Genomic DNA, 15,924 nt, shown 5'->3' on the forward strand with positions numbered 1-15,924 from the left:
ACAATCGCTGTGGAAGTGAACCCAAACGTCCGTATTTCACTTGTTTTAAGTTTACCTACATGATAACGAGTATAGATCGTTTCATCCACAAAGTCGCGCCCCACCATTCTTCCGCTAATATTGAGTGTTATCGGTACACGCTAAATTATCCATGAGTGCACACGCACACTACAATAATGACGCTCGGATTGCACGGATCAAACTCCCTGCACCCCGTGCTTCCCCGTTTTTTCGCGCGGCCATCGACCAAACAATAAGGGTTGGTCGATGACCGCCGAAAATCAAAAAATAAGGGTTAATAAAAAAGACGCCACCTTCCATACAAAATCTGGCATTCCCAACAGTCAACTAAAATAATGCTTTGCACTTTCGTTTTTTTGTATGTTTTTTTTCAAACACTTTTTTAGAGTGATCCGTCTTTTGGACGCGAGTAGGGCGGTAGACGCACACATACGACATGACCCTATTCCGTATTCGTAGACGTACACGTGTGCCTAGATGTTTCGGGAAACATTAACGTATCTAATCAACATTTACTGTAAAGGGGGGAGAGACTTAGCGATTAATGTAATCACTTTTGGCGGGTGGAATCAGTTCGTACAATAAATTAATTGGAATGTTGATTTGACATGATTCTCGGCGGTAGCTCATATTGTAGTACTCTCGTTGAACTAACTCAATCACAGTCACTCAGGGCTACGGCCAAGTGAATTATTAGCCACGTCTATTATGTTTAACCTTGTTTAACCTAATATAGTGACGGCCATCACGCGGACAGGTGCCGAGTCTAATTGACATTCGATTAAGTGCATGTACAGCTTCACAGAAGGGCTGTCAACTTGTCTAGGCCCGTACCAAGAAACGCTTGCCTAAGTGATGAAAAAGTGTCTTTAATATTTCACATTATTTTTCCGACTTTTTGTTGCAGAGTATCGACTATCCTGTATTATCAACGTGTTTCATTTTATATTACGTAATACTTGGAACTTGAAAAATATATTTGGTAGAAAATAAAGTATGTTGGTCTATTCGATACTATAAATTGAGATATTTCATAATTAAGAGAAAGTGGCAACCCTAACATGACCCGCCACCTTGATTAGATGTGATTCGGCGCATTACCGCAATTTGAGGTATACGGTATTCATGAAAGATTTAAGATGACGTCTTACAAGAAAATACATAATTAGACATACCTACCTAATCTTTACCTCTTCCTAGCTTGTAGACAGGTAAAGAAAAAACTTAATATTTAAGAGTATTTCAGGATTGTCATAAAGTACTATCTTAAATGGAGACTCAAATAAAACATAGAGACATATCTTTAGCTCTAAACTCTACATTGTATTGATTCTTTTATTGTTCTTAAGTCTAGCGTTTGTCTTGTTTTTCTCTCAGTCCTATGAACTTAATAGGTAATTCATGGCAGTGAGAGACTAGTGATCAACAATGTAATAAAACCCAGCTACATAAAGCTATGTACGTTCATTATTTCCACGCATCTGTCATATCATACGTAGTTATGACTGAGATGCGATTGTTAGCGTTATGACCAAATGAGCGATAAAAAAGAAATGGCCATGACATGATAGTCTCACGCAAAGGCCACCTCTGCATAAAATGGCAATGATAAGAAGGTTCGTTAAATTATTACTACTTACCTACACTCAATTTCAGGCCTGCTTGACAATCAAATCCTATTTTTTAGGCTCCAGAAACCATAAGTTCTGTGCTAGCTGACCAGACGGAATGAGAACAAAAGCTACCCAACCAAACTGCAGAAAATTTTGCCTTCACTGGGAGTTGAACCTGGACCTCTGGGTTAAACCACAGAGGCAAACACTTTGGTAAGTACAGGAGCGTTTGTTTCAATTAGATAAATGTGCGAGTGCTTGTGTACAAGTGTGCGTTTATGATGATTACTTTTGATGTATAATGAAACCTACTGTTATGGTTTCCAGTTTCCCCCTACAAAGCCACCTGTTAGTATTTCGGCCGCGTCAGCTTTATGGCCTTAGTAAAATCTGTCTGTGCGATTTACGAGCGATGCTATTACAAGCCACTTTCGTATTGATGTCTCTTTTATTTGGACGGAAATATACATCAAGATATTATTGTTTAAGTATTAATGAAAGTTCATCAAGATTGTATGCGAAGGCAAGAAGTTTTGAGTGACTTTGTATTAACTAATATTAGCATGGCAAACCAAATTAATTTTCACATTTATAGATTATACTAATAAACGTGACTACTCCCAATTGCCGCTTGAACCCTGTGTAGCCAGGACCTACAGCTTGACCGCCAACAACAACCCAACATTGAAGGTCAAGATTACTACTAAGTCAACCTTCTCAAACCTTAGATTTTCAATAAATCATGAGTTTCCAGGTAGGTTCTGCCTGCATTCTACGCCTCAAGAACCTTCGTGTAAAAAAGAAAATATTTTTCATAATAACACAATCACGTTCCTGCCTTTGATGCTTTACAATACATAACCTTATTAGGTACTTTGATATAAGGAAAGTGGAGGTTCTTTTAAGTATTTTCAAAGAAATATTAAACCCCTTTGAGTCTCATACGACACCAAATCCTATTATAGTCTAGGGGCTAATTATAATAGGGCTGTTACGAGCAAAGACGCTCTTAATAGTTTAAAAGCAAGAAAATATTGTTTGCTTTTCTTTGTTTATTCTAGGAGATTGGTGTGAAAACATCGTTCAAGCAGTAGTTTGAGGGGGGCGTTTTGCAACGTTAACTTGTAGAATACCTAAATATTAAAACCAAAACCTGTAGTAGTGATAGCATTTAATCGAAACTGATAAAATATTTAATAGTATCAATAATCGCAAAATTATTTTATTTTGTAATCAAACTAAGCTTAGGTTTATTCACATTACTAGAGATATACAAAGTTTCAATGTTAGGGCCAATGTCGTAGGGTGGTTTATTACTTCTTCTATCTACTAGACAAACTGTTTAGAATAAAATCAAGTTCATATTATAATAAAGTTAATAATATAGGTACTTCTTTGATTATTACGTCAACTTCAGGTTAATTCTAGGTACCCTGTCTCCCCGACTACACCAATAGGTAAGCTTGTCAAATGGGTATCAGCGCCCCAAAGTTTTTGCCTCGTGGTAGACCTGAGTATTACACGGGGAAAACTTCCAACAGTTTTCCTCCTTTTCGCTGTACTAGCATACATCTTGTTCATATAAATGTAGCAGATGTAATGAAATAGAGGTGGTTTAAGTGATTCGATGAATACGTTTAATATGAACATTCGAATAATGCGACGATTGAGGGTTTTCTTAGTACTTTTATAAAAACTGTGCTTTAATAAATACAAATAACCAATTTTTTTTATGTAGCAAGCGATTCTATTAAAAACAAAAAAAAAAACAAAAAACGAGAAACATGAAAATTAAAATTTAATCAACGAAGAAAATATGGACATTCCCCAGAACATTTGACTGGTTTTCTGATGCATCGTATGGTTTGATTTTACTGTTATAACTTCCCAGCTGTATTTTATTGGAGGGATTATAAATACCACACTCTTCTGCATTATAAAAATAAAGACTCAAATAAAGATTAATGGCTCACGTCACATTAACGATATTAATTATCTGACCTTCGTCCAAACTAAACGGACACCGGCGGGAGCTACCATATACTCATACGATACATGTTTTCACTTCTTCCTGTTGTTGTATCGATTTGTATCGTTAACGATACGTGTGCTAAGACGTTGAGACGTTGAGCAAATGACAGAGCCCTACTCAACCACTCCACCGTCGAATATGAGGAACATACAAAGAACGACGAAGAAGAAATTCTTTTCATCGTTCATCATGGCTTCTTACAATAAAGACTAATAGTCCCGCTTCCAGCTTCCAACATTTTACACCGCCTAATCATGATTAATGTTCTGCACAATGTTTCATTTTGAATTTAAACTTTTAATAAGGACACGTTCCACGTAAGTAAAATAGAATGTAGCATAATAATGTGCTTTGTGGGTTCATTTTGTGTTTTATGAGGCATGGAGGAGTGTACGTGAGGACGCCCGGAATGGGGGTCATCTAACTTCGCCCATAAACAAGCACGATCGGCCGCCAGCCGCTACAAACCGAATTATTGTTGCAAATGAATTTCGGTGACCCCTTGCAAAGTGCATACAAAGTGACGGCTTTCATTTGCTTCTGTTGATGCACACAGTAAAGTTTGTCAAACTGTAACTTACTCTACAACTGATACAACGGAGTAGTGTTGCTGAATAATACCGGATAATCGATTGTCAACTCATCAAATACTGCAATCGATACTACCGATTAAATCGATAATATCGATCTAATTTTTACGTTAATTGCCTACCAAACTAAGTTACCATGGATTATATCGAATAATAATAGCAAGTCGATAATGCGGCAGCTCTACAACAGAGGTATTTCCAACAATGTTGGTATTCAGAACTTTATATTATGTTCGCAATATTGAACCATAAAATATTTTAATTTAGTTTTGTAAACATTACAGCCATATTATCTTTTTAGCGAAAGACATAAACCTAGCAGATTTAATTTAAAATATTTCTTGGGCTATTTCCTTGAAAATGTGGGAAGGTGAAGCGTGAGCAAACATTAGCTACGTGTAAATAAAGCCGTTGTTTACCTGTGTAGATACTTCCCGGGGAAAGCAAGGATAATGAAAATATTCTTGATCGTAAGGTTCTCGTATACATTCTACCTACTTCACTTAGAAATTAGTACTCGTAAATAAGTTATTCAAATTTTGATGCTTGGATTTCTAGTTAGAAAATCAATGATTCTTGATGAATCGCCTTCATTCATCAAGAATAAAGTCTAAGGCATGCATTATTAATAAAGCTTAAAACTTAAATCAAACAGAAATACATAATGGAAAATATTAAAAGTCAAGCAATTATCGAGTGGAGTTTACTTATGCTTAAGTTTTAATCGAATTTCAAGCATGCTAGAATACGTATTAAGTATTTTTTTTAGTAATTAAGGTCGTAGTAAGTTCAAGACCCAGACGTTCTTTTCTGAAATTAATAATGAAATAAATATAATTCTTATCCAACTTTACTGCAAGAAATAAACGATTTAATATTAATGAAAAACCTACACCCAGTAGACAGGTATGTGTAGTTTTATGTAATAAAGCATTCAGAGCAATAATTTAAAAGATTAACAAACAAAGGAAAGCTGGGTATTAATTAAAATACATATCAGTATAATAAATCCAACTGACAATATACAAACATAAGCTTTTCATAAACAATCTTGCCATAAACAACGTTACTGTACAATACCTACATAAACCATCACTATACAGGGTGAAACGATTAGGGATCTCACTCGATTATTTCTAAACTATACAAGATATCGAAAAATTGGTTACTGATCCTGAAAGTGCTGGAAACATTAAATTTTCCAATAGGTCCAGTTTATTCTGTAACCTATTTATTGATACCGTTTGATAGAGCAGCTAATGAAGCACTTTCAGGATAAGTAACTAGTTTTTTGATATCTTGTATGGTTTAGAAACACTTATCGTTTCCACCCTGTATAGATTAACAATTGAACAGTTGAAATCTCCAAATGAATTCGACCTTGGCCAATAAGGCTGTTATACACTCAGTCCGTAACTAGTACAAGTGGTTAGCGTTTCGCCAACCGTTCGTTAGAGCCGAGGGCTCTTCTCACTAGTCGAGATCACCCTTTGATGTTTGCCACCGAGCCGCCCTTGACCCCGATGGGCGACATCTTAGCCTGTATTAATTTTTATATTGGTTTATTAATTAAAAGCAGTCTTTGAGATTGTTCGGGAACGTTTCCGTGGTTTGTTCCAATTTCAGTGCTTGTTTAATTAATATTGGCCAAACTTTAACAGTGAAATCAGACCATCTTTGTTGGTCCAATGAAAATCAGTAAAAGTGATTTCCAAACAATTTTTGATACCTACTCTACACTCCTATTCCGAACCTGAGTTTTAAGAATTTATGCCGACTTTTTACCCGCCATCGTACTAGTAGCAAATCTGTCGAAAAGATACGATATTGAAAATGTTGCATAAAGTAAAGTTAGCATTAATGAAAAGAGTCATTATGGTGCCAATCACACAAACATTATTTATAATGAAAAAAATTTGCATCATACTTTATGTTCTTAGATCTCTACTTTGTTCAAAACCGAATATAAACTCGCACTTGGCCATCTTTTTATTATTCCACAAACGCAAGGCATAACTGCGGCCACCGAAGTGAAGGTACGGAGACAAAACTTTATATCCTTTAATGCCATTCCAGGGGCCGTAAAGATGAGGCACTGGACAGACACACTCTCATACATTTTTATTCCTTAGCTTTTAACTGAATTCCCAGACAAGGTTACTTTATTATTAGATACTTTATGGTCAGTCTTTGAGGGCACTGACGGTCACATTGTAAAAGGCGGTGGCGTTTCAGAACCGTGATGGAACGAATCTTAAAATTCGACTCTGTTTTTATACATAGAATGAGGGTTTTGTTTGGTTAAGTTTCAATATTTAGACCAAGCGAGCAATCGCAGTAAGGCAAACTTCTAGAAGTTGACTGGTCATTGAACACTTAAAGGCCATGTAGTCGAATCATTAGACAGGTTTTTGTTGAATTAAAAATAGCATTTCTATTTCAACAACTAAGAGACAGCGACTGATGGAGATAAAATGGCTTTAAGTTACAATTTGCATTTGAAGTAATATTCATTATGGACGTTTAAGAGGTGTTTGTCCAATGACTGGACGTTTACCCTTCTCGTATTTATAATCTGTGAATGAGATTGAATCAAGTTTTGAACGTCGTTTTGTAATACGGACCATAGTCTTAATTCTGGTTCGTATTCATACATCCAAGTGTACTATTTAGCAGTTGCTATCACATTAGACATTTCAGTTGAAAAATAGATCCTATTACAACGAAATAAGATTTGTATTTAGCTTAATATGCCGACGTCCGCACTATCAAAGCTTACAGAACTTAATCAACTTTAAAATTCTTCTAATTGAGTAATACTTCTTATAATTGACTTTGTATTAAACTTATAAATCACCTTTCTTAACAGGCATAACTTTCGAGAAGAAAAATCTAATTTCAGTCTAGCTTGTTTAAGCAGAACTACCTGGAATCGAAAAAGTTTTATGTTTGTTGAAAGCTCTTCGTTCTAATTAGTAGAGTAATAAATGATTAACTTGGTTAAAATTGTAGGACTTATACATACCTATACTACGTATTTAAAGACGCAGATCCATATTTCCAGGTGGACCGACGACCCAATAAAGGTAGCTGAATGCAGGCCGCTACCAAGCGTGCGATGTGGAAGTCATTGGGGGAGGCCTATGTTCAGCAGTGGACGTCTTGTGGCTGAAATGATATTGATGAGATCCATACTTCGAGACCAACATGTATTTTTTAATGATATTTTTTCTAATTTGCATGCAAAATTAGAACAAAAAATCGTTTATTTATTCAAGTAAGCTCCCAAAGAGCACTTTTACACGCCCCAACCCAACCCTACCACAGCTTCGGGACAGTAAATGGGCCAGTGCTGCACAACCTGTTTGTTTAAAATCGAATGCGAACTGAATTTCAGTCGTTCCAAAAAACGCGTCATATAATACCTTCCTAATTATATCTCCTGACTTTCCAAGACTTTCATAGAATTTGAAACTACACGCACTAGTCGTAGGCGAACCCAAAGTCGCAAGTTTTGCTCTTGCGAGCAGTAATGAACCGCCGCCGGCTGATTGCGGAGGAACGAAGTTACCGCGGTGTTTACAACGTCTGCACTTTGATTGGTAAGGCAACTATGAACTATCAGGTCTGGAACCTGAGAAGTTTAGAAAACGTTCTGCAACTTAGCTTATCGATAAGCGTTAGCTCTTCCTGTCCAAATTGTTTTTTTTTTCAGGAGTTTTGACTGATACCTACATTAAAAACATTGGGTCCATTTAACCTTAACCTTATTTACTAAACTCTTTTAAGGCTACCTACTTATTACATAAAACAGAATAACTTACTTATGGGCTTAAGTTCTGTCGTTTTGATTTTAATTAAAAAAACATACTGTTCTTGGATATACGTCCTAATGAAACCGTAATTTTTCGTGTTTTACCTATTTGTCTACTTGTACGTAGCTATAGAACGTCGCGGTGGCGGCGCATCTCCCTCGCTGTAAAAGTGTAAAGAAATTTTCTCCCCTGCTATCGCAGTACCGTAGAAAATTGCGCTCTTCAATATAATTTTGCCTACAAATTGCACTTCTATGTCATCATAGATTTATGGTAGGGCACAGGAATGCAACACAGTTTTATGCTCATAATTAATATCAATTTTAAAATCAAAGTGCACAGCCAAGAAAATTAAAAAACATTTTCTTTTTACTTTTTTAAGGTATCCGCGCAGCGCGTCGGAGACGGTATTTAGTCACCGGTTTCGTGAGGTCGGCGCTCGGGCGGAGTTAACAATTTTTATTTTTATGGGTGAACGACCCAGGAGATTGCAGACGTTTCTAATTTCCGCTCCCCCCACCTCCCCGAGACTCGTTATTACCTGAGTATTTTTCAGTTGGTAAACATTTTCTATTTAATCTTGTTCAACGCAAACTAATTTGTTGAAAAAAGCTGTTAACTTTGACAATTGTTTCGCCTATCTTTCAACTTGGTACAAGTTAAGCTGATGCTAACTTATCTGACTACTCTAATACTGATTTTCGCAATGAAAATATTTTTCATTTTCATCTCAACCTTAACTCGCGTTTAAGTTAAACTTAGGTAATACTTTATACGACCAATAATACTCGTATACTCCTGTATAAACGCGATTTTTATGCAATACACTGGTATTCTGCAATTTATTTAATGCAAACACTAACATGTGAAATTCCACCTTATTTGCATTGATAAACATTTCAATTCACTGTAGTTACACCTTATTTTTTAAATAATAAATTAAGAGAATTGGGCTACCGTTTTATGACTTCGCATGTTTTTTATAGTTTAAAACATCAACATTTTATGACACTCGCAGGACCTCTACAATGAGTTTGAAGCTTAATTAATTAAATGAAGTAGTAGCACTCCCTCGTTACATAAACATTTCTGGGGTAAATCATAATAAATCGTTTTGATTTGATTACTCAGTTTGTATGTGTGATAGACACTATTTTCCCAAAGGACAGCGATGTGAGCTGCAATATTAATGTTATTAACACGCATTATTAAAATTGAAAGTGATCATTAATTGTTTTCCCGAATCACTATTTAACGAAATTCATTATTGTAATATAACTAAACGATAATATACTGAGCAATAACTCGTGGATGCTTCTCGCACTGTTACTTACACCTCTATTTTTAATTAGGTTACCTAAACTTTGATAGGGGTTACACATAAAAACAAAAAAGAGCAAATCGCCAAAAAATTTTCTCCCCATCCAAAGTTAACAGTTTATAGAGAGTAACGCGCACTGTGAGTTCACACAGTCACACAGTCACAGTGCGCGTGGACGCACAGGGTGACACACGAACCAATCACAGAGCTCTATTCAACGCTGTGCGTTCGATTTGCCGCTTCACATTAAGCAAGTATCGTTTTTGAATACGGGCGTAAGTCACGCATTAAAGTTTTCGTATTAGGTACGTGAAACGTCGAAAACTCTAAATAAATTCAATTACCGAATTGTTTTCGATTCAGTATCCCGCTTTCATTAACAAACAATAAGAAGAAGCCGTAACGCATGCGAACGGTGATCCAATACCCAAAATTACGTCACGGACTTTTATTGATGGCCGAAGGAACAAATTAATGGATAAGTATGGCCGAAGGAAGAAAAGTTTGAGAGGGAAAGAATTAAAAATAGCGGTAGATAAATATCTACCGCTATTTTTAATTCTTTTTATTTCTCTTTAATAAATCAAATGATTTATTGAAGAGAAATACGCTTTGGGTGATTTGAGAATTACCATATCTCTCAATCTATTTTAATAAATCTGTAGAACCATTACATAAGTACCTATATACTCATAAAACAAAGTTGCGCCAGGGGGCAACTTTTTTTTATTTTGTCGCCCAGGATTTTGAGCTTACAAATAAAAGAAAATACTGCAAATGTATCGTTAGTAGTATTCATGAATATGCAATGGAGTTCTCACTAAAAGCCACTTTGTACAACTTATTCAAGATCACACTTGCGCTGTACTTTCAAAGCAATTAATGAAAGTTCATAAAAACGCTTCATAATTACCTTCATCCAAGGCAGATCTTCAGTATATTTCAAATGATTTAATCTGTTTCTATTAACGATCTCAATTATGGAGTCAGAATAGCAATTAGCCGGTAATGGATTCTGCATGACTATTACTCAGCCTGTGATTGCTATAATGAACTGAATAACGAACCTCTAGATTTAACTACAATTGCACGGGATAAAGGGGCAATTATATTATACCTTTTGTTACGAACATAATTTCATTTTAATGCTATTAGGCACGCAATTACAGGTCATACTTATTATTTGGCTCCCTTTGAAACGAAAATTAAATTACTATCGTATTTTATTCATAAATTGCTAAATTCGAAATACCTAGTAATGGCAATTAAATAAGACAATAAAAGCGATTACAAACTCTGAATAAAAATCAAAAAGACAATTTTTCCATTCGTGCGTATATTAATTAAATATAGGTAAAACTTACCACTAAATACCTACTCTTATTATGAAGAGTGAGCGGATCATGCTAGTAGAAATATATTTTTATTCGTGTTGCTAAACACACTGAAAATTATTTTCCTAGCTTAAAGACTCTTTCTTGTCATAAAATTAATGCTTTTCCCAATTAAAAACAACCATTATTATTCTTTATAAAAAAATAGAACCCAATTTTTATAAATCGCAATCATGGCTGACACAAATGCCAGTTCAATCATCCGCGACCGTCCCGCTGGGAGATCACGGCAATTTAAAACAAACATTTTGTTTGCGTTCATTATCATTTCCCTGGCACAATATCCCAAAGCTTTAAAGCTGTGCAAGTTTTTTGGATAGAGAAATCTGGGCAGAATGTATTTTACCATATTCGAAGACTGCCCCCATAATCCCGGGCACGGGAGATTCATTTCACTATGCATCATTAAACGCGATATCCGGGTGACCGGCCGCATACTTCACTTTGACCATAGGCAGAAAAGAATGGCCATATCATATAATATTTATATTTGACCACATGTTTTAAATAGATACTCGTATCATACGTTACTGATTACTTCTAAAATCTACAGTTTCAATATTTTATTTTTATAGAGTTCACTGGTCGCAGCCTCAACAATTTTGGAATTTTGATGGTCCAATGACTTCAGAAAGATCAAGAAGACTGTGTGGATGGACAAGAATTGTCTAATGAATATGTGATATGGTAAGTAGCTGACATCTTAAAACTTAACATTATTCGATGTAGAAAAATTAGATGTAGTTAGTAAAAAGCCTGCCGAATTTAAATGAAGTTAAAAAAATTGACCATGGTCCAGTGTACTCGCGACGCCTCTAACCGTCAGAAATGGAAGCACATCGCCAGGAGAGCTAGTACCCTCGGAGATGACATCGAACACCCCACCGTAACCACGACTACTCTGACAAGATTGCCCGACTAAGAAGAAGAAGAAGAAGAAGAAGAAGAAGAAGAAGAAGAAGAAGAAGAAGAAGAAGAAGAAGAAGAAGAAGAAGAAGAAGAAAAAAATAGAATACTTATTGTTACTCACCCAAAATAGTTTAAATAAGTAAGACAGAATTTTGATGGGTGGCTGATTTTATGTGGCTGTGCTTAGGAGCTGTGTACCCTCGTTGGCTATCGCTCAATTTTGTTTCCCAAAACGGCAGACATAAAGCCAGGTAGAAAAGAGCCATCAAGTGACTGACTTGATAGTGGCCATTATTCTTGTGCAACAACTTGAGCAAAATGTGAAGGACATGTGAACTGAACAATGTTGCATCATGTTGCAAGAGGTATAAAAATATGCGCGTCAATATAATAATGTAACGCGTTTTATGAAAAATCCGTGCGGCTGTTACTACGGCAAATATAGCGATACACATCAGAATAATTGAGCTTTATTTGCTTGAGTCACGGATATGTTTAATCAAATAGGCCATTGTTATTTTAACGTCTGTGAAAATAATGTCGGCATTGATCCCGATATAATATTTGCTCATATCCTATCGGCAAACTGTTTAACTAATTAACAATATCGAGCACATTTTGAGCATTCGCAGTGTCTATTATTGTTCGGGACGAGCTATGAAAGCAAATTAGTAACGGGCTTATTAAATGCGTGGTTGAATTATCCTAATTGGGGATTAAAGTTTGCCGCGGATTTTCTGCGACACGCCCCTTGATGTTCGCTGTCTGATATCGCGGCCGATTCAATTATGAACCCTGACTGTCATGGGGCGAGGGCGCACATCGTCTTCACACTATCTATTTGGTAATCTGTTCTGTTACTAAGTTACGGATATCGTGAAATATCATCCGATTAAGGGCGATTTGAGTTCAATTTGAATTAAATTTTCCAATGTTTGATTCTCTGAATGTTTGATACCTACTACCTTCTGTCCGCGTCAATTTGAGTTTTACGATTTTTCCAGGAATCCGTTTATGGCTTTACAAACTTCCTCGGAATTTAATAAAAAATAAAATAAAAACAAATTGCTTTCAAAAAATAGTTTTCGAGTTTTGTACCTACTTAGCAACTTTTTACTAACTTTGCATTTGTGATGTGATATTTAGGGAGTACATTATCTAATTTGCTCTATCTTGAATTTACGTAAAACCCAATTTATTTAGGTCCTAAGAAATTATTACAATCCTTTATTCCAATCAATAAATAAATCTCCTCCCTCTTTATGAAAGTTTTGACATTTGCATATGTTATTATGCTCATAAAAATTTCTCGCGCCATCGGAGCTCGCGACAAACAGGAAACATCCTATTAAAGTTCCCCCGGAGGAGTTCGCGAACTTTTCCGCGTAAACCATTCACTTCGGTGAGATGAAAAACTAAAACAACGATCACCGCAAATTTATAGAACGGCGGAAAATGAATAAACACATAAATCATCGGATAACGTTCAATAGATCTCTCGGAATTTATCGAGACTGCTATTAGTGTTAGGTAAGATATCTATGCAAATAATAATGTAGTGGTGGTTGTACAAAGTTGTACGTTGAGTTTCTCGTCTTGTCAGTCATTGAAGGTCGTATATTCTGATAATTTTGGAAGTAAAATTTACAAAATTATACAGGGTGGAAACGATAAGTGATCTCACTCGATTATTTCTAAACTATACAAGATCATATCAAAAACTGGTTATTATTCCTGAAAGTGCTCCAAGAGTTCTTACAAACGGTATCAATAATAGGTTACAAAATAAACTAGATCTATGCGAAAATTCAATACAATCTGCCAGATTCATACCATTTCAGGAAACATTTTGAGTCGAAAATAATTACAAATAATATTAGCTACTTAATACGTTGAAATAAAAGGTCATTGATAGCTAGTCTGTCATTGAAATAACTTTGATCTTAATCCAATTTTCTTTAGACATCGCTCACTTCAAACTTCACAAAACTCATTTATTAAATCGAAATAAACAAGCTAGGTAAATGTTTCAAGTGTATTACAAGCTTAACGTTAATAACAGACCCGGTTCAAGTGCTAAGTTATATCTGAAGATAAAATGGAGAGCTGCCAAACAGCGGGAACTTCAGAGGAGTGTTGTTCTTAGTTTAGCATCGTCTTCTAACAAATCAAAACTTCGCTATTAGGAGAAACAAACCAGGATCTCGTTTTATCGAGTCTTCGCTGGCGTTTTGTGTCGTACTAAAACAATTACAGGCTGATATTGAATTATATCGCCGGAGGCAATGCCCTTCATCGTGAGGCTGCCGTCATATATTACGTCATGGTCTCATATCCCTTGAGAGTGTAATCACTTGGGTTAAATGACAGTTGTGAACACATGCTTCTACTGATTGTTAATCGAGAACGCTGCTGAAAAACCACTTCTTCTGAGATCAACAAAACTAAGGTAAAAAGTATTGTCATAAAAATTAAAAGGAAAAACAATATAAAAAGATTCCATATTACATTTTCTGGTTATATTCTATTTTAAACCAACCCCTAAAATACAGTAATCGTGCTCCAAAATATTAGAAATGCCTGAAGATTCTAGACGCATAACGATAGGTAGGTACTATTATTTCTAATAAAAGGTCGCTTTGAAAAGAAAAAAACTTTTTCCGTGTTCACAAAAAGGTCTTAATATGGTAAGTTAAAGCCTAAAGTAATCCTATTCCAATAAATTGAACTATCTTCGGCTCTCCTCGAAGCACTTCTTAATTCCCTTGAAATTCTAATACGAGGCAAATATATTCGGAATTATTCATTCGGTCCGATTCGTTCAGTCTTTGAATGTTCGAAGATTTATGTCCCCGCAAGTTTACCTCCGAACGTACGGTCAACGCGACATAGAAATAAATCAAATCAAACCCCTACAGCCCTTGAAACTTTCAACAAATGTCTACTTATGTAAAGCATCGCAAATAATCTATAAAACAACCACGAATATAAACTGTGAATTAAGCAAGGAACAACAACAACAAAATAAAAGTTGCGTAATGGTGTTTAATACTGCATTTAAACGGTTCAAGTCGTTCAAGAAGCATAAAAGTCTACTTATTCTGCCTATCAATCTGCTTGATGATGCAAAAAGTGATTAAATGTAAAGCACTACCAAAAATTGTATTATTTTGTTTGGAAGAAAAAAAAACTCATTTTCTTACAATGATGGGCACTAGCTCCCTAGCCCACCACATAGATTGACATGCTGGCGAACTTTATACAATGTAAAATTTTATGAACATTGTAATCGTCTCGAATCGATTACAATGTAGCAAAACGATCACAAAAACCCAGAAAGTATATTTTAAGTGGTTACTTTATCTACCCATACTATCCTTGATTATTGGTGGCACTTTTGTTTAAAATCGACATTCGGAATCATTTCAATTTTACAACAACAAGATGTTTCTAAAAAAACTTCACGTAATATTGGCCAGCTCGCCCGTAAACGCTGGCAAAATTAAATTCAAATACGCTACTAATACCCCGGCGAATTCAATGGGGAGACCCGTAACTTTTTGAACAAACTTAATGAAATCCAAAGCTCTACATACTATTTACATGGTAATAATGAACATAATGAAGATTTGCAGCTAGGTGATGGCCGTGCTTTCTGACTCGTTATTCTTGAAAAACTTAATTAAAATGAATTTTCCCTCTGAGAGCCTTTTTTGAACACGTAAAGTTAAAAAGAAACGTTTTATGGTGATGTGCTGTCTGGATAACCAGTCTTTATTTTAGCTAAGAAAAGAAATGGATTTGTTTTCTTAACTTTTGCACAACGCTTGAAAACCCTCCATACCTATAGAAAAATAGAACAAGTGAGTTTCGAACAAGCAAACCGATGTTTATTTTATTACTATAGTAACATTCATTTCAATGTTCGAATCTATTTACCAATGTTTGGATATTTTTCTTATAAATAGGTTTTCAATAGGTCTTGATTTTACGTAAGTAGGTCACTCACAAAATACAGTTGAAATGTTGCTACATGATATCCTCAGCATTTTAGCAATCACTATTTAATCGCATTTGCAATATACCTAGCACAAGAATCAGTTCATTACTTACCGCACTTTTTATATCCCAAGGATAACCTGACTTTGTAAGTGGATTTAGAATTACATACATTACGGTCCCAGTAAATCTTAACAGAGTAAAGAGTGAGGAAATAAGTAATATAACTT

Source organism: Ostrinia nubilalis, chromosome 1 (assembly GCF_963855985.1).
Source record: "Ostrinia nubilalis chromosome 1, ilOstNubi1.1, whole genome shotgun sequence".
In the NCBI taxonomy this organism is placed as follows: Eukaryota; Metazoa; Arthropoda; class Insecta; order Lepidoptera; family Crambidae; genus Ostrinia; species Ostrinia nubilalis.